The sequence below is a fragment of the Bactrocera neohumeralis genome, chromosome 5 (assembly GCF_024586455.1).
Source record: "Bactrocera neohumeralis isolate Rockhampton chromosome 5, APGP_CSIRO_Bneo_wtdbg2-racon-allhic-juicebox.fasta_v2, whole genome shotgun sequence".
NCBI lineage: Eukaryota > Metazoa > Arthropoda > Insecta > Diptera > Tephritidae > Bactrocera > Bactrocera neohumeralis.
This window is the reverse complement of record NC_065922.1, coordinates 49,634,309-49,661,685: the sequence shown is the minus strand read 5'-3', so window position 1 is coordinate 49,661,685 and position 27,377 is coordinate 49,634,309. Positions and strand designations below refer to the sequence as shown.

The 27,377-nt window shown below is 35.2% G+C and overlaps 1 protein-coding gene across 1 annotated transcript in view; it reads right to left on the bottom strand.

Moving 5' to 3' along the window:
• The window catches only part of LOC126760524 (b(0,+)-type amino acid transporter 1), a 67,267-nt gene that overhangs the window by 39,162 nt on the left and 728 nt on the right, over nucleotides 1-27,377 (bottom strand). The window lies entirely within an intron of this gene.

Sequence of the window (27,377 nt, the reverse complement as noted above, 5' to 3'; positions counted from 1 at the left end):
AAATAATTGAAATACAAATACTTGCACTTGTTTTCTTTCAAAAGTATATAAGTCATGATATTGTTTTTTCAACATCGCCAAGATCTACGCCGTCAGTCAATAGAATAGTAAAAGTGCTTTTATTAACCGCTGCACCGCTCATGAATTAATTAAACAGTCATTCGTTGAGTGATAATTAACACGGGGAAGAAGATGTCTTAATAGACACTCGGCCTTCATTAATACGTTATAAAATAATTAATATTAGCCGATTCTAAGTGTAAAAGTGTAAAAGTGTGAAAAATTCCTTATTTTCTGCATATTTTTATACTTTCATTTTATCTTTTATTGCGTTGTGTGAAATTGAATTATTATTTTTTTTTTTAATTTTATTCTATTAGTAAATAATAGTACTTAAAGCTAAGTTGACAATTCTGCTAAGGAATGCAATACCTACAAGGCTACTTTCCCAACCTATTTTTTGAAGTATGTGGATGTCACTAGGTATTATTCGAATCCCGAATACCTATGGACTCGAAGTGGAAAAAGTAGAACTTTCGAACCTTTCCAAAAACACAACAAGCGAAACAATCTTAAATAATTTTGAGCTTCTCCAAATAACCCTGACTTTGGTATTGACTTGGAATTAAAAAATATTTATTGCTTTTTTGATTCTCGTTCATCCCAACACACTTTAGAGGACCCCTATGGTGTTGAGCAACGTCTCAGTCATTAAAATTCCAATGAATTCACTTTCAACTGAAATTTTAGTTAGAACCTGTAAATAGACCTACCTATCTACCTATCTAGAAAATAATTGAGGTTCTGCGACTTATGATCTATTGTGCTCTCCCCTATATCACATATAATCGCAAAGGTCCAGCACTTTGAATAATTTCAGGAACTTGCTGGGCGCGAATGAGGTTAGGTGATTCCTGTCCACTTAGATGGTTCCTAGCGCTTTGAGCCTGCTTCTTTAAATTTCTGAGCAATCTAGAATCAGGTGTTCTGGAGTTTCCAATTTCTTGATGCAAAACCTGCAGTTTGCGCAAAAGACTATGTCCATGTTGGACAAGTGCGTCCTGAGCCTGCAGTGCCCTGTATAAAACGCGACAAGGTTGATTATATATCTAAAGCTGGCCAGGTTGTAACCTCCCAGGTATTAGCTTGGCATAGAACCTCTGTTTGTACCCAGTGCCTTTACGGCACAAACAAACGCGTGGGTTTTATCTACTATTACTAATCTTCCATTTATATATAAGTACATTTATTTTTATGGTTCTCAGTGAAGTATAAGCTCATCTTTCGGTCATTATAATAGAATAGGTTTCACATTGCAGTTGCTACAGAACTATCTTTCTTCGATCTGCGCTTGGGCTGATCGGTTTTCGGCATTCTCGATGAACGCTGGATCGGTGAAGGGACCTACAGCGAGTCAATACCCATCGAAATGGATCAGAAGTGACTATAAATCCTCCATTGCCCAACGGTTCACAACTTTATCTTTAGTCCACAATCTTTGGAAGTATTCAAAACATAATGTCGTCATTTCCTGTTTTTCCAATTGTTGTTGCAGAACACCGTTCTTTCTATAATATATTAGTCATTTCACCTCAGCCGTATAAAAATAGTGCTAATGAATTAATCTGACGCAAATGCAGCTAGTACATTGAATTGATTTCAATCAATCAATCATAGAAATCAGAAATGCAAATAATCCCACGCTCGCTACACGCGCCCATATGTATATACAATAGCAATGAAATGCTCCCTGTTGGAAATATTTCTTTGCTATTTTAGTGGAATGATATTTATGTTAAAAGCGCTTAACGTTTGACAGCACGATCCTGACTATAGGTTTCAACTATTTATATTATTATTATATAATTATATATTAGATATATGTACGTTGATTCATAAAAATCATTATCTGATGACTATTCTAGTCTTCATTTGATTATTGTTAGATGAAAGTATTTACGGATAAAATACTTTTTTAGAAATATGTTAAAATACTATTAAAGGATATAAGTAAGAAGGCAGTTTTTTTTGTTGCAACGGTTATCTAGTCCCCCTTAGGATGGTAAGGTTCAGATAAGTTGTCTTCGAGATTATTAAACGGTAGACCCAGGAAACGTTCGATGGGGTCAGACCATAGGGATAGGGGTGCCAGATGTGTAGGTGGCTAGTGTCATGCGGAGACTCGTTGCACGCTGGATATATATGTGATATGTCGGGGTTGATTCTTAGCCTGCTACAATATCCAAAACGAAGCTGAACAAGGTTCAGTCTCGATTCTCGTAGCAACTCGAGCTCTTCGTCTGCAATGGGAGGTGGTGGGACTCCAAGTACGCCATTCACTGAGTCTGTGAAGGTACTCGTATTTATGATTCCACTGTGAATGGCGGTCAGTGCATGCCTGAAGTTTGTTTCGCCCAAAGTCAGGTCGGCGTATTGTTTCAAGTGGTCGACGTCGTTGATGAAGGACCTCTTATTTCTTCTAAAGGCGTTTCCCCCACAAGCTGGTGACTGCAGGGATAATTTCGTCGAAAGCACTCTGCAGAAACTGCTTGGAAAGGAATTCATTATGCTCATTAACTGGGAGCATGCGGCCTCACTGTGCAGATGTTCGATGGAGGACATCAAGCGGCATTCAGACGACCATATTGGTACGGCGTACTTAAGGAAGTCTATTCTACTGCTTATTGTTCCGTGAACTAACTTTTTCTTAAAAAAAATCTTGAGATCGCTAAATAAGACTCTTTTTTCATAACTTTATTTCATAATTTCACAAATAAAGTTATTATAATTATTATGATTTTTTTTTAAATACTGGAAATATAGCTGCGACCCTGGCAAATAACGAATTAATAACTTTAAATTTCCTACTGGGCTGCCACTGGAAGGAAAAATATGATGGCACACTTGCTGCTGATCACACATAAGTGTTTTATAAACCAAACACAAACAAGTAAACATGCTCGACCACGGACTCAAAGACAAGAAAAGTGGCCTACAAATCGGTACAACATGTTGCCGCTATTGACAAATGCTTGCCGTGTATTTATATGCGAATTTATTTATAAACTTTGATCAACAAATATGTATACACGATATAACGGCACTATAAACACACATTCGCTTAAACCCAAATGCACACACACACACATATGTGCACAATTTATGATTGTGCGCGCCTAACAGTTGTTGTTCGTTAGAGACAAAGCTTGGCATTTGCCATTGAAGATTTTTTGCAAATCTCTGCAAATTAATAATTTATATATGCAAGTGTATTTATACTAAAATTCTGTATGTATGCATGTGTGTAATAGCGTGTTGGTGCACCAACCAATAACATTAACTAAGCGGTTGTCATTTTGTAAGCGAATAACATAAATTATTAAAGGCATGTACATGTATGTTTTCACACGCTCACACATACATGTGCACCGGATATGCCTATACACATGTATATGTAGAGGCATGTTAAGCAAAACGCAATCTAATGGTAATGTATACAACCACATTTGGCTCATCTTATTTGATGAAACCTTTGGAGTTCTTATACAAACACGCATACATACATATATATATTAAATGTAGTTGTGACATTGCTTTATTTCGTGCTTCCACGCGCATATAAGCACATATGTATATCTACTATATATTTTGGTTCACATATATTTATGAAAAAGCGCGTGAGCAGCCTCGAACTTGTGACTATGCAGCATTGAACAAAGTTTAAAAGAAATAAGAAAAAATCAAAAAAATACATATGTATGTACACTTTTGATAACAGAAAGACGTGAATTGACAATGAATAAGTGTGCGTCCTCATACAATCAAATTTGTGTATTTGTATCAATTGTACATGGATATGGAGAAGCCATAGTGAACAAAGCTGCGAATGTGATATCCTCACTACTGATGGTTACCGGTGGCGGCAGGGGCGACCTAATTTATCACGTTTGCTTTTTAGTCGGAAAAAAACAAAAATTATTCAATGACGCCAGGAATATTGTTTTGGTTTATTTTAGTATGGTTTGGTATGTATAAATATGTAATACGTGTGTGGGAACAGAATAAAAAATAAATATTAACAAACAATAAAATTTTTCTATCAAAAATGTGAAGAATTCAATCAATATTTTTTTTTACAAAATGATCATGTTTTTTTTTGTTATTTATGTTATATAAAATTGTATATCGTGAAAAACCACTTTAATTTACTTTGCTTTTGTACTTCTATTTGGGTAGTCGAAAAAGTCTTTTCGTATTTTGTCAATCGTATATGTCCAGTGCAACCAATCACATTGTGTCATATCATATAGTGTTAGAAAGGTGAGATCTTAAGCTTTATTTAACCAAAAAAATTAAATTCGGGGAAATTGACAAAAAGTTACAGCTTTTCAAAAATGAGTGAAAATAATGAAGAAATTCGCTGTATTTTGAAATTTTTATATAAAAAAGGGAAGAATGCCACGTTAGCCACCAATGAAATTTGCGAAGTTTGCGGAGACGATGCTGTATCAGTTCGTGTAACACAACAATAGTTCACTCGCTCTGGTCGACCGATCGTTGAAAAAGTCGATGAAATTATAGAAAAGATTGACCAGAACCGTCACATAAGCAGCCATGACATCGCTAAGGAACTTAAATTTCATCATCAAATGGTTTTGAACCATTTGAAAAAGACTGGCTACAATTCTTTGCTGAAACGAAATGAAATCGAACCGTTTCTGAAGCGAATGGTAACAGGAGACGAAAAGTGGATCAAATACGACAATAATGTGCGAAAAGGATCATGGTCCAAGCATGCTGAAGCTCAACAAATGGTCGCAAAGCCAGTAATAACGCTTCGAAAGGTTATGCTGAGTGTTTGATGGGATTGGAAAAGAAATCATCCACTATGAGCCGCCCCAGCCTGGTCGAACGATTGATTCAATATTGTACTATCAACAACTGGTGAGATTGAAGCAAGAAATCGGAAAAAACGACCAGAACTGATCAACAGAAATGGCTTCGTCTTCCATCAGGACAACGCTAGACCACACACATTTTTGATGACTCGCCAAAAAATGGGAGAGCTTGGCTGGGAAGTTTTGATGCATCTACCATATAGCCTTGACCTTGCACCATCGGACAACCATTTGTTTCGGTTAGTGCAGAACTCCCTTAATGGAGTAAAGTTGGCTTCAAGAGAAGACTGTGAAAATTAGTTGTCGCAGTTTTTCGCCGAGAGACCAGAAAAGTTTTACACTGACGGAATAATGTCTCTGGTGGAAAAATGACAAAAAGTGGTCGACCAAAATAATACTTATTTCATTATAAAAATAAAAAAAAAAATAAATTGAAGTTTGATAAGAAATACGAATAGACTACGCAATATTACGTTTAGTTTTCAATTTGTATTTTAGCTTGTATTGCAATGAATTCTTTAGTTTTCCTTCGAAGACGTTGTTCCTTTTTCATTTTACATCTTTGCCACATTTTGCTCTCTTATATTTCGGTAAATATCTGCATATTTGCATTTCAATTTAATTTATTTGTCTATTCAATTTAACACGCATTACTTTAATAATAACGTAAGAAGGCAGTGCGTGCATAAATACCCGCTGGTTTCTTATGGGAAAAATTACAGGACACGTGGCAAAAATGGAACAGTAATATAAATAATTTATGTAACACATCAAAATATATTGCCGGCGCCGCACTTTTCATATAGACGCACAGCGGCGACTTTATCTCAAACTCAATCAGCCAAAAAAAAATGTTTTTTCACAGAAAATGTTGTATACCACAAAGAGAGCCTGCCTAAAAATAAATATAAATTCGTTTTTGATTGTTTTCAAAACCTACTTTGGGTAAGGAAGTTCAGTGTGACAGGAGGAACTTTGTTTGCTCAAAGCGAATTGCCTTTTAATCCACAACAATGTCCTTACTACGGGTTACATCTCACATAACTGATTTTCTCTGTTCTATTTTGATTACATTAGGTTCCTTTACTGCTTAAAGGGATTGACATATTAATTTCACTTCTAAGTAATGGCCACCACTTCCTTATAGGACTCCTCTCTTATTATTTTTACTGTTTCCACTTTTTCTTTCTACTGCCTACTTATTTACGGCCTTTGTAGGGCATATATTACAGAGAGCTTGGCTGTTTTAATATAACACAGGCTTATCTTTAAGCATGCACATAAAATACATGTAAAAGTGTGCCAAAAAAGTAATTGAAATTCGAATACCGAATTTGTAGCTAGATTATAATCTTTTCATTTGGGAAAGAAGGAAAATAACTTAAGTTTTTTGTGAGAAAAATCTGTCTCTACGCAGTATGGCGGAAAATAATGTATTCAAACTATTAAAAAAATGTATACATAAATATATTATAAAAACATATATTTACATATGGCTTAATATTGTGAAATTTTGCAAAAGAAAAAATAATAAATATTTTTAACATACGAATGAAACATCTATACTCTGAAATTTTTTTCTAGAAATTCTTAAAAATAATGACACTATGCTTTCATTTTATATACCTTTGAATAAAATATGAATTCAGTGCTGTTGCTTGAATATTTATATATAGAGCTACGGAGTGTACAAACCTTCTATGGACAAACTACTATAGACAGCCATCTGACCACCACCCTTTAATAATAGCGCCAGTAGACTAAGACGTATGGTCTGACATGTTGGCAACACAATTGTTGACAGCTAGTTGGCATTTTCATCGTTTCTATATTTCTATTTACCTGAATTCGTATTCAATGAACGAGGCGTATACGTGACATTAATACCTGCGTAGGTGTACACATGGCGTATACGTAACATTTGAAATGGCATAAGCAACAACTAAAGGAGATGTGAAAGAGCAACGCTCACACACGCATATATATGTATATATGTATGTATTATGGTGTATACACACATACATATATTTGCATATGTTCTTTGTCGCTGAAATTATTGTTGTATAAATTACTTGCAAAAATTGGTACGATTTCAGGGGTAAATTGGCATGCCTGACAGCTTGTCAACAGAAGTAAGGCAATACCTACATCAAAGTTAACAACGTGGTGGTTAATTTAATTTCTACAATATAAAATATATAAGGTGTGCGGGAATGTAGTGAGAAAATTTATTGTAAATTACAAATATAGCGGTAGTTTTTCGAAGGAAATTGTAGTGAGGCAGTAATGAGTTAATCAATTTAGAAAACCATAATTAACTCAGTTTATTTAGGAAGGTAATTTTATAAATTGCTACTTTTAAAGAGTATACACCAAAAAATTGGGTATAATGAAGTAAGTGTTAATTAAAAATACATTTTTCTTTCACTGACTTTTAAGCAGTAAAGACCCAACCAGCTAATATATATGTATTTATATACAAATTGTTTATCATTTTAATTAAAAATAGTGCGCTTTCGCTGAAAAATACAACTAACTTCTCATTCACTGTTTCATCGAATCCAACAACAAATAGTTGTGTTTGTCTTTCAGTGAGTGGCGGAGTTTTTGCGTTCTTATGTAAACTGATGCTTACAAATTAAGCTGGAAGTGGTAAGTCAACAAAAGTGAAATGAATGCTTAATTGTTTCGTAGAAAAAGTTAGAAAATCAGTTTATATACCTTTATATTTACATTTACATATTTAGCATTAAGTCACACCCAAAAGAACTTAAGGCGCGCTAAAGATGAGGAAAGCCACAGAAACAATTTAATTTCACTGAAACAGCTTTCGAATAAAGTTAAGAGTCCATTTATAATTTTTTGAAGTGAATTTCGTGAGAATGTTATGATGTTTAAGTGAAAGTTTTTAGTCAAAACAGTTATTTGAGAGCTTACTCGTTTTTAAAGACTTTTGGAAGGTGAAGGACTGTGTATCTAGCCCATGCGATACGAGGTTAATGCCAAGATTGCTGCTTGGCTTGACTCTGAAATTGCCTGCAGGTGCATTAGAGGCCAGCTCCGCGGCTTTCGCAATAGCAAAGATCTCAGCTTGAAATATACTGCAGTGGTCCGGCAACTTAAAAGGAGGCAACTTTAAAGCTCCCGTTATGCACAGTGCAGCGATCCTCTAAATCCTTTCCATTGGCTTCCGGTAGATGGATTTCCGGACGCCTGTCCTCCATACTACCGCACCGTAGAGCAGAATAGATCTAACAATAGGTATGTAGCCCCTTGGCATGAGAGAGGGAGAGAGTCCCCAAATTGTGCCAAACATTTACCTAAATGCATATAAAGCATTGCTAGCTTTTTTCACTCTTTCTTCCACGTTGTGCTTCCACAGCTGTTTGCCGTCCAAGACTACCCCAAGGTACTTGCTGCAGTTCTTGAGAGAGAGTTGTGTCTTTTAGCGAAATTTTGTGCTTTCTAGTGAACACAAGCAGATCCGTTTTCTCCGGGTTCAACCACAGACCCGCTTGCGATGCCCATTTCTAGACTATATTGAGAGTGGTGGTCATAATACTGCTAATGGTCTGTAGACACCTACCCGTTATTAAAATGGCAATATCGTCCGCGCAGGGGCTTTGCCTTCCAAGTTCCTAAGCAGCTTATTCACCCTTAATGTCCAAGCGGAGATAGCACTCCACCTTGGGGAGTACCTCTTTCCATTCTGTTAGAGGTCAAAAGGCTTCAGATCCAGCGTTGTATAGCAGGATCAACACATATTGACTGGATTTTATTCAGAATAGATTCCGTAGAGACGTAAACAGCCCTTACATTCAAAAGCCCTTTCGATATTAAATACCAGTGTATGGTGTGCAGCCTCTTTATGCGTGCTGCGCCTTGGAGAAGCTTCTAGGAGACGTTGCGGCCCTAATGTGCGCGTCCAAGATTTTCTCTAGCGTTTTCAGCACGAAGGAAGTTAAGCTTATAGGTCTAACCTTTTTTGAGTAGGTTGTGTTGTTTCTACCTGCCTACGATATGAAAACTACCCTAGCCTCTCTCCATGAAAAGTCCCCTAAAAATCGCTTTAAGCCATGGCATGGATAGACCGAGCGAGACACTGAATATAACCACTTGTAAATATGTGAGAGTCACATGATCAATTAACTGCATGTAGCGAAATCCAATACATGCACACAAGCAGTTTTTCAATTGAAAACTTTGCTGAAACTTTGTAACCTTCCAAAAAGTTTCATTAAAAACGAAAGTTTGCGCTTTCAATACGAAGTCCCTGCTCAAATTTGACATGTGCTCTGTTATTCACAAAGCATATTGTATTATACGCCAACAAATACACGTTCAACTCATTGCAATTGAATAACTGTATATCTGCTGGAAATTTTGCATAATATTGAACCAAATTTACAGCACGTCTGACGACTGAAATTCGCTTTCTTACTCCATATTTATTACTCAATTTACAAACTTGTGTGTTCAATTGTTTTTGCAATCAATTGTCAATCAAAATTGATGAAAGTACAAGTACGTATAAAATGCCAACACATCTGTCTTCTTCTGTGTAAATATGTTTGCAAATTTGTGTTTGATTGCTTGTGTAGAGATGCTTAAAAAACACTAGAAATGCTTTCGAAAACAATGGCATGCCACTTGCCAGTTTGCGTATATACATACATAAATATTTGTATTTATATATATCTTATAATGTTTTTATATGCAATCTGTATAGCATTTATTTATATTTTTTTTTGTGTTCACAGTTCAGTGACCGCAATATGACACAATATATGCAGTCATGCCAGCAAACATATTGTTTGCACAGCAGCAGGAATAGCATTTTGTGTGTATTTGAGAATAAATATAAATGTGTGTGTGTATACAAAATTTCATTTAACATGCATGTGAACAGCATGTCGGTGATGTGCCACGTCAATGTGACATTTTCATTTAAATAATAAATAACGGTGAACGTTCAGTTAGCAACAACAAGCGCGAAATTTAGACAATACAAGTACATATATAGTATATATCCAAATTATATATGTATGAACAATTTACAAATATGGGTTTATGAGTAGATGTACATCATTCACTTTGATTTTTGGTTGAAGAGATGAATTTTAATTAACATCCTTTATTTATATCTATTAATATACATACAGTTACATATTACTTTTTATATATATTCTAAATTGTACCACGCACGTTTTTTCCCCTTATCCCTTTATGCCGCTATGTCTGAATTTGGTATCCACGCAAAACTAATACTAAAGCTACGTTAGAATCGAGAAGAACCTCTCCGAGCCGTTCGATATCAAACGAGGTTTCAGACAAAGCGATTTAGTATCCTGCGACTTCTTCAATCTACTCCTGGAAAAAATAATTCGAGCTGCAGATCTGAATAGAGAAGGTACAATCTTTTATAAGAGTGTACAGCTGCAAGTGTACGCTGATGACATCGGTTTCTTTGGCCATAACAACCGCGCCGTTAGTTCTGCTTTCTCCAGACTGGATAAGGAAGCGAAACAAATGGGTCTGGTAGTGAACAAGAGCAAGACGAAATATCCCATATCATCAAACAGACAATGGTCGCACTCTCGACTTAGCTTTCACGTCACTTTTGACAGTCATAACTTTGAAGTCGTAGATAATTTCTTCTATCTTGGAACCAGAATTAAAACCAACAACAAAGTCAGCCTCGAAATCCAACGCAGAATACTCGTATCTCTTGCCAACAGGTGCTACTTCGGACTGAGTAGGCAATTGAGAAGAAAAGTCCTCTCTCGACGAACAAAAACCAAACTCTATAAGTCACTCATTATTCCCGTCCTGCTTTATGGTGCAGAGGCATGGACGATGACAACAACTGATGAGGGGCCGATACGAGTTTTCGAGAGAAAGGTTTATCGGAAGATTTATGGGTATTAGCCACGGCGAATATCGCATTCGATGATAAACGACGACATTGACATAGTTCTGCGAAATAAAAGACAGCGGCTACGCTGGCTAGGTCATGTCGTCCGAATAGATGAAAACACTCCAGCTCTGAGAGTATTCGACGCAGTACCTGCCGGGGTGTCTTGTAAGGGGTTATCCCAAACGGGGGCATCTTTTTCCGAGGGGTCTCCGGAAATGGCGTCGCAATGGCCGAGTTTAAAATATTTTTTTTCCAAAAATTTCAGAACTTCTTTGTTAATAGTGTATGTTTGTAACAATAAAAAATTCTAATAAAATATTTAATTTTTTATATGAGAAGAAAATGTTTGGTAAAGGATGTTTTTTACCCGAGGAAACCATGTAACCTCTTATATAAAAAGTATCGACTGTTCTCTGGTCAAATATATTAGTTCTTATTTAAAACGTAAAACGAATCCAACATGAAAGCACGTTAAACGCTATTTTCCCTATGTATCATGCCTAATTTGAGTATCATTATATGTAAAGTTTTAATTTTTTAATTTGCATAATAATTTAATTTATTTAAATTAATTAGCACAATTTTATGTAATTTAAATGAAAAAAGCATTCATGCAAATCACAACAGATAAGCGCTGAAAATAACGAAAAACGCCTTAAATCTCAGATTGTAATGACTACATGCTGCCGCAAATCTTCCACAGTACATACAAGAGATTGAAAATTACGCATATATGTATATACATATGTACACATGTATTTTTATGTACTCTTATGCCTGTAATTGTGTTTACATATACATAATTACAAAGAGAAACACTTTACTGTTATTCGGTTTGCTTACACAGCATATTTACCAATAATTACATATATGAAATATACACTTTATGCTATAAGTATGTATAGGTATAGCAACATAACAGTTATTATTTGGACGCTTCCGCCGTATTGCTGCACGCCTGTGCTTTTGCCATTTGTATGCGAAGTCTTGTGTGCCGCGCCGCACTCTTACGCACTCGCAACTCTAAAAGCTCACTTGGAGCAAAAACAGTAAACGCAGCAGCACTGTGCCGGCGACTTCGTGACGCACAAGCAATTGCGTACCTATAATTATGTATATACATACATACATATAGTATATACAACAGAACAGCCGTCAGCTAACAGTAGGCACCCCGACAACACAATTTTACACACAAGTGTTGGTATATAGTATATGTTTATGAGTATTGATGTACAAGTATATATTGAACACTATCAATGGTTGCTTGCTCTGGCGTCACACGCACTCGCCACTTTGTCTGTTCATAAAAATATTAAGCGAGCCCATTTTCCAAATTACAAATGAAAAGGCTGACTGCCTTTTTGGCTTTTGTGGTGAAATATTTATATACATGGCATATACACAAATATTTGCATACATATGTACATTCATTCATACATACTCATATTTGTTCCGAATGAAGTAGCAAAGACAAATAAAAATAGCTCACTGTTCAAAATCACCGTATGTTGTTTAGTAACTGTTGTTGTTTTTGTTGTGTGTGTTTTATTTAATTCACTCGTGCTTAGTTTATGAAAGGCAATAGAATTTCTTGCGCATGCGCTGCAGTCAACGTCCTTGATAGGACAAATAGAGCAAGTTGTAAATTACTGGGATAGCTGTGGAATCAACATGGCTTAAGGCATATTGTCTTGGGTAGCAGGTTAAAAGAAATCGCACTTTTTGAAACACCGATAATTGTTCACTTTTTATGAATTAATTTCATTTTTGCATTTTCTTTAAATTAATGAGAATTCTGTTACACAGAAAAAAGGCTCTGTTTAGTGAATCTTAATATTTTAATTTATAATGATAAAAATACTACCGGTGGTTGTTGTTGTGTTGGCAAAATTCTATCGAGTTGACTGTTCTTGGCCCGATAAAAATCTGGTTCCGTTCAGATTTCGTAAACCCGACTGTCGTGGGAACGGTGGTTGATGCTATTGCTTCGTTAAGTTTCGCTTTTTAGACTAAAAATATTCATTACTTTTACATAAAAACTTGTTACAAAATAGCATTTTATTGTTAATAGGTATCTGTTGGCAATATTATTTTCGCAAAAAAGCTGTTGACTAAATAACTGCTTTAAAAAATCTTAGACGCTCCATAGCGTGATTTAAGTAGCAAATAAGTTGCTTAAATTCTGACTAATTCAATGAAAATACTTCGTTCATCAAAATACAATATAAATATAAACGCAACATTAGTCTTAAAGCGCTCTTTCTGTTCTAATGGAGCAATTTTCTAATTATATCCCTCACCGTCAAATTAGGGACTGATCCGCTTTGATTTCGACCACACAAAACAAAATTAGTTAAGGCTTTGGCTATAGTTTTCACGTAAAATCAGCACTAAATCATCTACAGAATGTTAATGTTCGTATTATGAACTCTTTCCTAAATCAGTTGAGTTTACGAAACTGAAACGGATTTAAATCTGGCAAATTTATTAAAATATAGAAGAAAAAATCCACATTGTATTGGATATCGTTCCTTTATACAGTATATTTCACCTTTATTGAGCTTCTGCAACTATTTCTTGGTACTAAACCTTAAGAAATGAATAGTAAGGAAGAGATCATCACTCAGCACTTTGTTCTGGTTCTATTGAAAGACGTTTAATAAAAATCGATAGCTTTATTATCTTATTGCAGAATTTCAAAAGCCAATTCTAAAAACTATGGAAGATATGGCCCTTGAAAATGATTGGCTGACCTTTAACAGCAAACTGTAAACGTTATTTTCTCGGAACCATGTTTTTTTAACTCATAAATTATTACTTTATGCCCTGTTCTATTCTATTTCGACTACAATTTAACAGCCTCGTGTTGTCCACTCCACCATTTTTCATCCCTATGAATTGAAAACTCTTGTTTGCTACTGTGATTATTACCAGTAAATGATTTCACAAGATCCTCGCCAACTTGCAACAGCTTCGTATTCACCATGCCAGGCACGAAGCGCACAACTAACAGCAAAGGCAATCGCTTCATTTGCGGCAAACCCACCACAGCCCTCACTCAAGCTACGCACAAAACCCGGCAAGTGGTAGTACAGTGATTTTAGCCACCAACCAACATTGTAAGTAGCATATACATACGTATACTACATATAACATTACCTAACAGTTGCGTACAAGCATACTTGTATTACATATGCTCTGGAATATTTCCCTGCCATTATACTTGCTCTCTCCTCTCTATCTCATTAGCAGCTTGATTTACGCTTGGGCACAGTGGGGCTAACACCTACGCACTTATGTGCATGTATTTGCAAATATGTGTTTGCTTGTTGCCGTATGTTACTTATACGACCCCGACCCTACCCAAGCCGGCTTCGGCGTTCGCACATTATTTCTCACGTATACATAATAAAGGCGTTCGGTACTTGATACACCTTTTTCTCGCGGTACAATTTCGCTTTTATAGGCTTGTATGCCTCGTTGTTTCTTCATTGACCATTTCGTTTTATGAATAAGCTAAATATAAGTATGTTTTTATGTATGCGTATATATATTTATTTTTAACGCAAGTGGAAAGCACTTAGTCGTAAAGGCATGTTAAGGAAAGAAAACATAATTAAATTAAAAAGGAAAAAAACAAAATCACAAAAATGAAAAAAAAGATTTAATGAGAACAATACTACACTGAATACACTGATATGGGGTCTAGGGCGAGTTTTCACTCGATTTTATTCATTCTAAGACAAATATGAACCGTTCTAAGAAACACGCTCTCTCAATTTTTTTAATATAACTCACATATTGGCTGATGCATGCGGTACAAAGCCACCCGGAAACTCGAAAATCTTTATATTGGGCATATAGAGTCTAAAGGAAGTATTGACCCGATTCAACCATTTTTTGAAACGCAGATATACTACTATCAGGAAAGGATTCTAGCTGAATTTCAATTATATATCTTACACATTGACCGATATTTTCGGTAAAAAGTCAACTATAAGCCCGGTGCCCTGGGCCTAGGGGCTTGAACAGTTTTTTGTTCGATTTAAGAGATTTTTAGTCGCAAGGTGGCACACCTCAAATGCACTCATTATTCGTACAAAGTTTTATCCTGATATATAAATTCATTCTTGATTTGTATACTGGAAAATGAAAGTTTGAAATGGAATTTAAAATTATGTTATATAAGGAAGGAAGGAAGTAGGCGTGACTATAGTTCGATTTCACCAATTTTCACACTGTAACATAAAAATGGCAGGTGAACATCACAAACCAAATTTGGTTGAAATTGAAAGAGTTCACCAAAAACTGAGCGATGTCACACCCATCGCCCAAAGTTGTCCCCTCTCAAACCAGCTCGGGGGTAAATTTAAGGTCTCTGGCGTATTTAGTTATTGATTTTAGTAGTTTTGACCAGTTCTATGGATAGTAGTATCGGTAGGAGTTCTCGATGTATGGGTTATACCTAGTATGTGTATATAAAAAATTGCTTGGATTCAGATCCTATGGTTGACGTTTTACACCTTAAGGTATTTCCCCGGCTTTTATTCTTGCAGGTTCCAAGAGTATAAAATTTTCGGTTGCACCCGAACTTAGCTCTCCCTTACTTGTTTTCAATAGAGTTGTTACCTCTAAATGAAAATATTGAAAAAAAATTTCCAAAATATGCGCCAAACGAAAAAGAAGAGGCTTTAAATTGATAAGATTTTTAAAATAGAGTTGCCAAGTATTGCACTCATATAAAAAAAGGTTATAACAATCTAGGAAAAAAAAATAATCGAGTCAGTTTGCGGTTATAGTTATGGATCAGTCCGGATTGAATTTGATCTTAAGTTTATTATTTCCGGTTTACTGCGATTTTATGAACCAGTCCGGGTCAATTTTGATTCTGAGTGTTTCATTAAGTGAAATTGCTGTTCTGACGGCTTTCGGGTTTATTGCGATTAAATGAACCAGTCCGGATCAAATTTGATCTTGAGTGTGTCATAACCTTAAATTACTGTTCTTACAGCTTTCGGGCTTACTGCTATTAACATAAATCAATAGAGTTGAAAAAAAATTATAGCACACTACTCCTTATATACATACTACCTCAGACATAATTATAGTAAACCTTTTTGCTGTGTTCATAATTTTCCTTCTATGTTAAGCACCTATATTTAATAGATATTTATTATAAAAGAAATGAATCCGTTAGCAGCATATAAATAAACTAACGGATGTACTTATTCATTAGCATTAGCACCACAAATAACGCCCACCAAGCTTATGCAGCTAAATTGAAATATTTTTCTACTTTCTATATATTTATTTGGATTTGGACGCCTCAGGAAATGCGAATCAGCACGCACACACATTGAGAAGCGGTTGATTAATTTGGTGCGTGTCCTGCCACTCTTGACTGCTCACTAAATTGTCTGTTTGTTAGCTCATTTGTCATTCATTCCATCACTTTCCGATAGTTAACGTTTCCAGACACCTAAACAAACACACATACATATATGAGACGCAGGATTTGCAAAAACAAAATAATGTATAAATGCAAAAACAGTGGGTGGCTCTGTGCCGACGAGGCGTTCTTGGAGTTTTTTTATTCGGTTGAATAATTGAGATTTTATGCGTGGCGAAGAGAAAATCAATGGTGGTGGTTAAGTTGGAATATTTATTAACTTATTGAAAGAATATTTAACACCAGTTTGATATTTCATTTGTAGACAAACAATTGAAATGGGACTCAAGAGTCTTCTTAGAAAATTTTCACTTCAAATTTCACTCAAAATGAATTTGTTAAGATCGATCAAAGTGTTTATTCTTCGGTTTGCTCACAATATTACGAAACTTGCACTAATATTTGTCATTATCTAAAATTTAAAGTTAAAAATTTTGATTCAAAAATCCATTACCCTCACAGTTTTCGCATTAAAATTAAATTATCTTAACGTTTCCTAACATTATAAACGCATTACGCGAGCGCTAAGCAAATTAAATTGCCGCAAAATTAATTTTTAATAATTTTGGCAGCAAAAACACATAAAAGTTAAAACAAAAACATAAATAAATTATTGAAGAGATGAAGTCCATAAAATAATGCTATTGTCTTTCGAGTAAATACAAAAGTCCTTCAAATAACCTTGTCAAATATGGGATAGAAAGTGAAATGAAGAGTAAAAGTTACGAGCTCAACGCACATTCATATGTACATATATACTTGTAAGTTTTTGTAAATATTATCAAATACCACCAAGTTAAGCTACAAAGTAAACAAATCCGTTCGAAAGGATGCTGACAGCTTAATATAGTAACAGCCCGCTGGGGACACACCTCCAAAGCACGAGAAAGTTTGAACAAAAGCAGACATTGATGGTTATGGAATACTGTGACGTAGAAGGCACAAAGCCAAGAACTGTTAAGTGAAATGCATATATGTTCGTACATACATACATAAGTGTATATATTATATGTATACTATATACAGAGTAGATGGCATGGGGTTCATATAATTAAGTTGAAACTTTGTTTGTACACGAAATAGATTTCCGAATACCAATAAAAGTGAAAGCTTCTGAAATATGGTAAAGTGAGTTTTCATGTTAGTGGTGCCTGAACAGTTCTGAAGTAAATACTATTCAGACACTATTTGTATTCTTTAGTAGTATATAAATAATAGGAAGGAATATTTACACGAATGAACTTGAATTTTCTTTTTTAACTATTTTTGTTTTTGTAAACTGTATACAATGTTATTTATATACACCTTATATACATATGTATGTAAACAATGACGCATACAACCAGCCCATTAATTGTTTAAAATATGTGTTCTAGTCTGGGTCCTTGAACATAAATCTCGTATATACATATCTACACATATTTCACGCATCAGCATTATGAGAATTTTACATAAGATATCGCTTGTATCGCCCATCTAATCCTCTGCCGTGCTTTGGGTCCGGCACCCGATTGCACTGAAAAAACCCGCATTCGAGTTCTAAACACAGCCATCACGATACTCTCCGAGGGGTCAGTCTACATAAGCAAGTTGAAGCGAACTTCAGGGGCTCTTGCTCCCCGTGGTGCCATAATTATGTCTCTGGTCAAACCTCGTAGCCGAAACTACTACCACTTGAGCTTCCATATTTCTCTGGACTGGTGACCAGGCGTTAAACCCCATATGCACATTACAAGCACACACTATACACACAAGAAGCTAACCCTAATATCCAGATAAACGCCTCCGCCGCCTAAATAATTCACACCCAAACAGCTCATCAGCCTTGCTAATGTCCATACCACATGTCGCGCCTCACATAAACACCTCGATGGACAATATCTTCTAGTCGATATTTTATTTATATGTTTCGTGCACGGAGAAGACCGAAATCACTTCAGCAGTGGATGACCTTTTCTGACGCATGTAACTCGCAAAATATTTAATAAAAAAATAAACATTAATAAAATCCATTATCAATAAAGGAGTGCTAGTCAGAAGGGGTTCAAATGTTGTACTAAGTCGGAACGAAGCAGTCACGTTAGTATAATCGCCGTTTCAAGTAAAACACAAATTTTTATATTAATTACTATAGTACAAAATAAAGGGTGGTGGTGGCCAAGACTTTCAACCAGCAAATTATTGGCGCTACTTGGAGTTAACAGACGATCATTACAACGGATAATTCTTGATGGCTTAACCATGTTCCCGTAAAACGTTCAAATAACAAGCCGGTTAAACCCTCTCTATTTGCCTACCACGTTCGTCTGGATTATAGAAATGACCGAAGAAGACAATAACTTGATAAATTGCCTGTTTATTTCTGATGGGACCCATTTTGATCTAAACGGTAATGTAAACAAGCAAAATTGCCGTAGAATCAAATGCAGAAATAATCCACGAAACGAAACTTCACTCAAAACGAGTATCTGTGTGGTGCGCAGTCTCATCAAGGTGTATTGCCGGGCCATACTTCTTTGAAGAAAACGGTGAAATAGTAACAGTCAATCGGTACTGTTATTTAGATATGGTGAAAGAGTTTTTTTTTTACCCAGAAATGCGTCGAAGACGTATTCCTTTCAATAGCTTTTTTTCCAGCAAGATGGAGCAGCTGCACACATAGCCAGACCGGTTATTGCGGAGGACCAACGAATATTTCAAAACAAATTAATATCAAAAACTCCACTTTCCGCTGGCCCCTAAGTTAGCTGACCTGACTGCAGCAGACTTTTTATGGGGATATGTCGTTGAAGTTTGATTAGAAATACGAAAAGACTTTTTCGACTACCCAATATATTACTCTATTTTATATTGATTTTTTTTTATATGCACATATTAATTTTTTATTAATATATAGCTTTTTTTAAAGTTTATTGAGGCTAAGCACAAATGGCGCTAACTTACATTGTTCTATATTTAATTATTTCGCTTCAATATACAAGTATATATACTCGTTTGTAGATGTGTCTTTGATAAACAATACATGAAGCGTAATATCTGTTGAAAGCAGTTCCAACTTCACCTAACCGCTCTCGATATATCTGTATATCTCGCATGGCTAATCATAATACAGTGTTTTCTACATGTACAAGTTAAGTGTATATATACATACATATATGTATATATATATCACAGAAATCACACAACTTCATATGCATGTATGTACATATATTAATATTTGTATATTAGAAAAACGACACACATACACAAACATTTATGACTGACTGCTCACCACAAAAAATGCCGGCATTCTTTATTAACACCCGCGTCGCCGCGGCACTGTCATTTGATGCCAAAAGCAATTTGCATGGTTAGCAAAAATCAAACCAGGCGAAATGAAAATATTATCATTTGCCTTTTATAACAACAAATATACACATTTATTGTGTGCATGTGACCATTATCAAGGTTTAGTAAATCAACGAAACTCCAACAAAAAAAAAATTGCAACAATAAAGAAACGTGATATGTAAAAACCCCTTTTAATGGCATTTCAGTCTGGTTAACCAAATAGTGTCTGAATAAAAAAGAAAAAAATTCAAATGCGGCGATATCATAAGTACTTCGACACGTACATATGTATGTATGTATGTATAGTATATACATGTGTTTGGTTGTATGTTTGTAAAGATTTTGTATATTTATTAATGTATATATGGATGCGAAAAATATATTTGTTATATTCAAAAAGAAATAGTTGACAGCGCTTTATTAGCAACTGAATTCGATTTACGTAGTTCCTCTGTCTTTCTTTACATAAATGTACTAATTATTGGAAAAGCTATTATGAACACATTGGAGATTTAATTAAAATCGTTTGAAACTATAAACTGAATAACAAACTCACGCAAATGTTGAATGCTGTAATTCTGCATGAAAAAAAAATTAAAAGAAAAAATCCCTCAGAAAAGTACAAATTTCTGCTGTCACTGAAATGGAATAGGCATTTCTGCCCTCTAAGTTTAGTAAGTCACCAAATTGTCTTGGGTGGTGACTAAAATAAGAAAACATTGATCAAAATGTTGGAAAGTTCAAGTTCCCATAGTCATAAAAATGCAATAATTAATTCTTAATAATTTAGTCAATTAACAAGTTGTCTTCACTAATTGACTAAATAAAAAAAAACATTTATCAGAATATCGAAAAGCTTTAACTCCTGCAGCGACAGAAATAGACTGCCAGTTTAATATAGACAATTAGTAAATTGTCCATATTAATTGACTAATTAAGATTTTGTTTGAAAAGATTACAATATAGTTGACAATAACTGAATATATTAAGTTCTAGATGTCTACTTCATTACTTAAGCTGCACGATTCTGGAATATCTGCTCAACCAATATACCGGTATGAAGAGAGCATTAAAATACAAATGTGTTTTGGTAGGGAGCATTTGTTGTGAACAAGCCTTACTTTTTGTCTGTTTGGTTGACATGTCAGCTGTCAAATATATTCAATAACCTTACTTACAATCATTAACAAATAAAATCGTATTTTTTCATAGTGTTGAAAATGTCAAATTTTGTACCGAAAAGTGATGATTTGCGGATAGCATTAATTTTTTGTTCCCATTTGAAGAATAGTGCTGCAGAGTCGCATATGATGATCATGCTCTAACACAAGCACAAGCTTACGAGAAATACGAAGCCTTCAAAGACGATCGAGAGATCGTTGAAGACATTCCTTGTTCTGGACAGAATGAAAATGAAAATGTTAAAAAAGTGAAGAATAGTCTTAGATAGAAGACAAGAGAGCTGGACATCTCTCGCGAGTCCTTTCGTCTGATAAAGCTGATTTTTTTTCCAAAAAGATTACGATTGTGACCGAATTTAAAGCCAAAAACACAATGAATACCATTCACCAGATTTGGCTCTATGTAATTTTTCTTGTTACCCAAACTGAAATTGCCGCTCCGTTTGCAGTCGATCGAAAAAATAAAACAAAATTCGCTAAAGGAGCTGGAGACCACCCCAAAGTGTTTATGAAAAAAGTTTCGAATATTGGAATGATCGTTGGCATAAGTGTTATACATCTGGTGGGAATTACGTTGAAGGCGACTAAATAAATATTGATGGATAATCAAATATTTTGCGTTTTATTTACAATTTCTGGGGTCTTTTTTATCAGAACGTATATCTATTAGTCATAAAGTTTTAAAACGACGTCACGGGTATTTGATATTTCATCATTTTGACTTTATGTCTTGCAATACTTATCAGCAATGCTGGTTAGATACTGATTTTGTCAAGAACTCAACAAGTGTCTGCAAATATAAAGATAACCGTGTGAAACAGACTACAACTACACACAATAGCTAATAATATTTGATAGCTTTCAAAACAAAAACAAAAATAAATTTATACTAATAAACGCAAATTAGCCTTTACTTTTCAAATTAACAAATGTCCGACATACAAGTAAATCATTAACTGGCTTTTTGTTGCATTTATAGCACTTACGTAGGTATATAAACCAATTTGAGGTGGAAAAATTTTGTGCGAAAGCAATGGCAGGTCGGGCCTTGGGCGCTACGTTCACTTCGTCACGTGCACCATTTTTGCATTAGATCTTATCATTTGCATTTTTAACAAAATGCAGGAAAAGGTGGATAGCAAATTTGATACATTTACGGATATATACTTGAGCTACAATAACAAATTATTTGAATGTCGTGAACGAGATCACGCAGCCATTGACTTTGAAAGTAGACCAAAACAAAAATATTTAAAAATAAAATAAAATCATTAAAAATAAGCTCTTTTTTACTCTATTTTCTAGCTAAAAGAGTCAATAACATTTGCCACAATTTCAAGTGTTGCTTTGTACCGATTTCTCTGCTTTGTTCATGCCCTGCAGGCGAAATCTTCATAGCACTTACTGTGGCTAATGATCATTACTGGCGATTATGTGAGTGTGTGTTACGCTGTTTATTACAATTTTTTTAATTTCATAACTTTTACAAATCTTTTGTAGTTTTTAACAAATCTATTCATATATACTGGTATATATAGATACCATATATATTTATACATATCGAAAAGTATTTGTACTGAATAGGTTTGTTTTTGCTTTAACTGTTTCTCCACTTTGCTTAAACATAAATATACACTTTCAGTTATTTTATGGTTACCTAATTACTTAAAGTGCGGCTTTTGTTTTTACAAGCTACAAAAAAATTAAAATTGGTTTTAGAACAATATATACATACATACATATGTATTGTATATCTAGGTATATAGATGAATATGACCGCCGTCGTTAATCGCAAAATAAATAAATTCTGAGTGCTTAACCAAGTAAAATTCAAGTGAACTGAGTCGTATATATGTAAATCTAAAATCTAACTTAAAACAATGAGATCATAAATATAATCATGAATATATCAATAAACATTGTTATTGAAATTTGTGTAATATAATTTTGATATCATCTTTTCTTATTAGTATTAATTATTAAATACCTATAGTATCTTGTTACTAAAAAGGGTTATTAACCCGGTAAATAACGTGTAATTGACTATTTTGACGTTTTTGCCTCGTGTCTGTCGATACAAGTATTTATGTCGACTTCGTTAATCAGATTAAACTGTAATTTGTGCATTCAACGAGCCACAGCTCATATTGAAAATATTTCCCAATCTCATTAAGAGGTTGCATGGGTTTCAAAAAATCGATTTGTTTTATTGTCTTATTAAATTCTACAACACCTCTAGAATATTGTCCTTTTCAAGTTGGTCCGAGTAATAGTTTCCGAGATACAGGCCTGAGAACTTGTGCGCTCGAGGCTAGCTAGGCTATAAGTGCGCTGTCTTTAAACGCGTTTTTCTCAAAACTGTGTTTTTCTCGAGTCTACTCAACCGATCTTCGTGAAATTTTAGACAGGTCTTTGAAATACAATTCTCAAAAACCCGGATGAAGGATTTAAAAAACAATTTCACGAAATTTTCATTGAAAATGTTAATTTTTTTGTAAAAATGTCTCCCAAAAAATAAAATTTTCAGTTTTTTTCCTTCGACCAACTTCCAAGTTAAGGATTTAACTAAAACATGTATTTTTTCACTTTAGATGATCCTGTGAGGAGTTAACCTGCCAACGCAGGTGCATTTTTTTCAGAGGGGTCACCGGATATGGCGTCGCATTGGAGTTTAAAATATTTCTTTCAAAAATTTCAGAATTTCTTTGTTAATCGTGTATGTTCGTAACAATAAAAAATTCTAATAAAATATTTGTTTTTTTTTTATAAGAGAAAACAACTGTTGAAAAATGCTGTTTTTACCTGAGGGAACCCATGTAACCCCCTAAGGTACCTAACTAATTGTTGGATATAATCCGATATAAAAATAAACATTAGATGGCGCTGCCACTAATAATGCTTTAGTAACAATTGATGTGGTTCAATTATCGACATATCCATGACGATATTAGCCTGACAAGAGTTCCTGGAACCATTTTTTATATAAAAGTAAACATATTATTATATTTCCTAACATCAGTGCCTGACAGTTTTATAATAATTTTTTGACACGTATTCCTGCCCTGGATTTCTTTAATAGTAAAAAATAATTTTTAGAAATTTGCTAATTGATTAAACTAACACTAAATTAGTATGAAATGCATAGTTAATTTCCAAGATGCTGATGAATGTTTTATGAATGCTTTTTAATGTAGTCAATTAGTGGAGACAATTTGGTAATTGGCTAAATCAAGAGGTTAGTATGAAATGCATATTCCATTTCTATGACTGCAGGAATTTGAGCTTGCCAATAGTCTGATGGGTGTTTTTTTAATTTAGACAATTAGAGGAAGCAATTTACTGATTTACTAAGTAATATGAAAAGCATCTTTTAATTATATGAGTGCAGGACTTTCGCTGGTTTAGATCAAGTATTTCCTCGGAACACTTTTCATAAGCACTTTTTGAGCACCTTCAGCGAATTTTGTTTTATCTCTTCGATCGGCAGAAATCGGGGTCCTCGGAGCGGCAATTTCAGTTTTACATCAGTTGAAGAGGTCGAAGGTGTAAATTACAATTTCTGTAACCTTTTTTGTCATTACGTATGAAACCTGAAGAAATACTCTAAAGTAGCTTCCCAAATTATTAGTATCCTTACACTGAAGTGCAGTTTAGGTTCCTCTTGCCGCTCCCTATCTTGAGTTCATGCTCAACGCTTTCTTTAAATGAAGAAACGGAAAGTAACAAAGAAAATAAAGTGACGGAATGTCTAAGAATGCCTGCTACTGTGCAGCGTATTGACACATCACTGTCTTTGATGATGCCTGGAAATAAAAGAGGCCAACACGAAACAAGGCCAGCGATGCCTCAATGCCGGCGCTGTTTAGGTAACGGTGAACTTAAGTACATAAGTATAAATGTATCTATAAATACACAAAATGCGGTTAAATGCTTTGAGGGTGGTGAAAATATGTATACAATATGCCAGTATATAATTACAACCAACTGTGCTGACACACTAACGCACTTCTTGCAGCTTTTAGTGCGTCGCTGTTGCTGCTGTTTTCGCCACTGATTGGTGGGCACGCCACCAAAAACAGCTGTTGCCGCTTGCAGCTGGTGTTCTGCACAGTTACAACAGGCACATCGTGGTGCACACATCAAGCAACAAAGAGCAGCAAGCAACTTGGTAGCTGCCTATCGGCCGTTTAGACCCGGCCGCCTGGTAACTTAGTCACCTACAAATGAATTTTGAGTGTAAAGCGCCGCTACCACAGCAAAAAGACCTTTAGGGCCAAAAATCCGCGTTACCGTTTGCCTCTCACACTCTCTCCATACATATGTACATATATCTGTATATGCTCTTATACATCAATTTGCTTTCTGCATCTGGCTATATCCGGCTGTCCTTCTGTTGGGTCACCAGCAAAATTTTTCTTTATTTTCCGGCTGAGTGAATGCGCTCTCTCGTCTTTTTATTTCAATTAAAAATGTTACATGCTATACGTAAGCCTCGCAACGCTCTCATATAGCAAATTGTTGCTGAGAATTTGCAGTTGGCTCACATTGTTTTTGCGTGGCAAACTAAGGGTGTATGAACTAGGTGCTTTCTCATTACCAAATTGTGTTGCAGTCGCAACATAGTAAATATGTATATGAATTTCATTGCATTCGAATGCTCTCTGACTTTGCTCAAGATATCTTTTTTGACTTTCGTCTCTCGCGCTCTAAGTTCTCTGCGTATAATTGCATTTCAAGGCTCTTCCGGTCGCATGCGCATCAGCCAGTTGGTGAAATAACATTGGGAAATTTAACGTCAGTATAGTGAAATTTCGACCCGAACTACCCAACAATACGCTGCATCGCAATGCACGGTGGGCCGATTTGAGCACAAATTTCATACTCAATTACGAGTATTACTGAAAAAATCGCGTATGTGGGAAATGTTCTACGGATAATTCTGAACAACTTTGCCTAAGAGACTATGGATTTAAGGCCGGTTTCGAGCTTGTAAATTATAAAGAAAACCATACAAAGATCGTACAAAAAAAATTATTGATTGATTGTGATCGGTGACTATGTTTAGGGGCTAATTTCTAGTCTTCAATAAGGCTTATCGACTTTAAAGCTTTTTTACATGTACCCGACCGCCGAAAAATGAGTGTTTCCCAACATTTTGCTTCGCTTTGCTCTGGCTCGTTACGAACGAACTCCTACAAGAGCATACATCGAACTTATGTCTCAAAGCAAATGTCTAAAGCTAAGCGATGCAAAAGTTGTATGTGAATCAGCCATTTTCTTTTGGAGCTGGAACCAATATAGAGCCATGTGTACAAGTTTTCGCAATTGAGAAAAGTTCTTTGAGCGGCATTCACTTGGAAGTAGCCAGAAACGATTCTTTTACATATAGTTCAAGCAGCTCACGACTTCGTGTTTCAGATCAAGTATTCTTTGACTAGCCGTAAAACATCCGTTTGAAGGCGAGCTAAAGTGAAAAGGCGAGTCATTCCCCCAGGGTTTTGCGCTGGGCTTGGGACCCGTAAGTAAAAAAACACCCAGGTCAATGAAAAGACCAAAACAACATCCTTTTGATAAAACGTCTACATCGAAATCCAACTTCGAACTTAGTAGGCAATTGAGAAGTAAAGTCCTCTCCCGATGATGAGTCGGCGTTACAAGTTTTCGAGGGAAAGGTTTTGCGGAAGATTTATGGTCCTTTGCGCATTGGCAACGGCGAATACTGCAGTCGACGGGAGGGTAAGCCGTACGAGTTATATGACGACATTTACATAGGTGACCGAATTAAGAGACAGCGACTAGGTCATATCGTCCGAATGTATGAAAACACTACAGCTCTGAGGATATTTGACGCAGTATCTGCCGGTGGAAGCAAAGAAAGACGAAGACCTCCACTCTGTTGGAAAGACCAGGTGGAGAAGGACCAGGCTATACTTAGAATCTCCAATTAGACGCAAACAGCGAAAAGGAAAGGTCTCTACGCCAATAAACAAGAACAAGAAAGAGTCAATTGTGAGCTCTGTCCACACAGAAACTTCAATATATTTGCTTAAATGAAATATGATAGTGTTATTGATCTTTCAGAGGCACCCCGGGTTGCAGTTCTTATCATATTTTGTATTTACAGCTATGTAGCAAATAATTCCACAGTCTGCGAACAATTATTCTGAAGTAAGATTTTTTTAATTTTTTATGTACCAAATTAAGACACTGTGCCATACTTTGGCTGAGCAAATGTACTCGTACACAGTAGTGCTGCAAGCCGACTACTGAAATACTTATATTATCGTAAGAATAAATCCCGTGCATAGAAGAAAACAACGGTGTATACTTGCAAGTAGAGAAATTAATATGTTATTTTTTCCAGAAAACCTTAGACAAACAGATTTTTCTTCAGTGCATTTTATGCAGTCTGTGTATTGATACGATTAATGATCCTGAGATATTTAAGTTTTTACTCTTAGTTTAACAACTGCTTTGAGCGTAAAATGATAACCAATTGGGATGGAAAATTTTATGAACAACTAAAAATTTATTTTAACACAGTATTAGAGAAAATAATTTAGTTTTAGTATAGCACTCTCTCACCAGCCTCTGGGCCT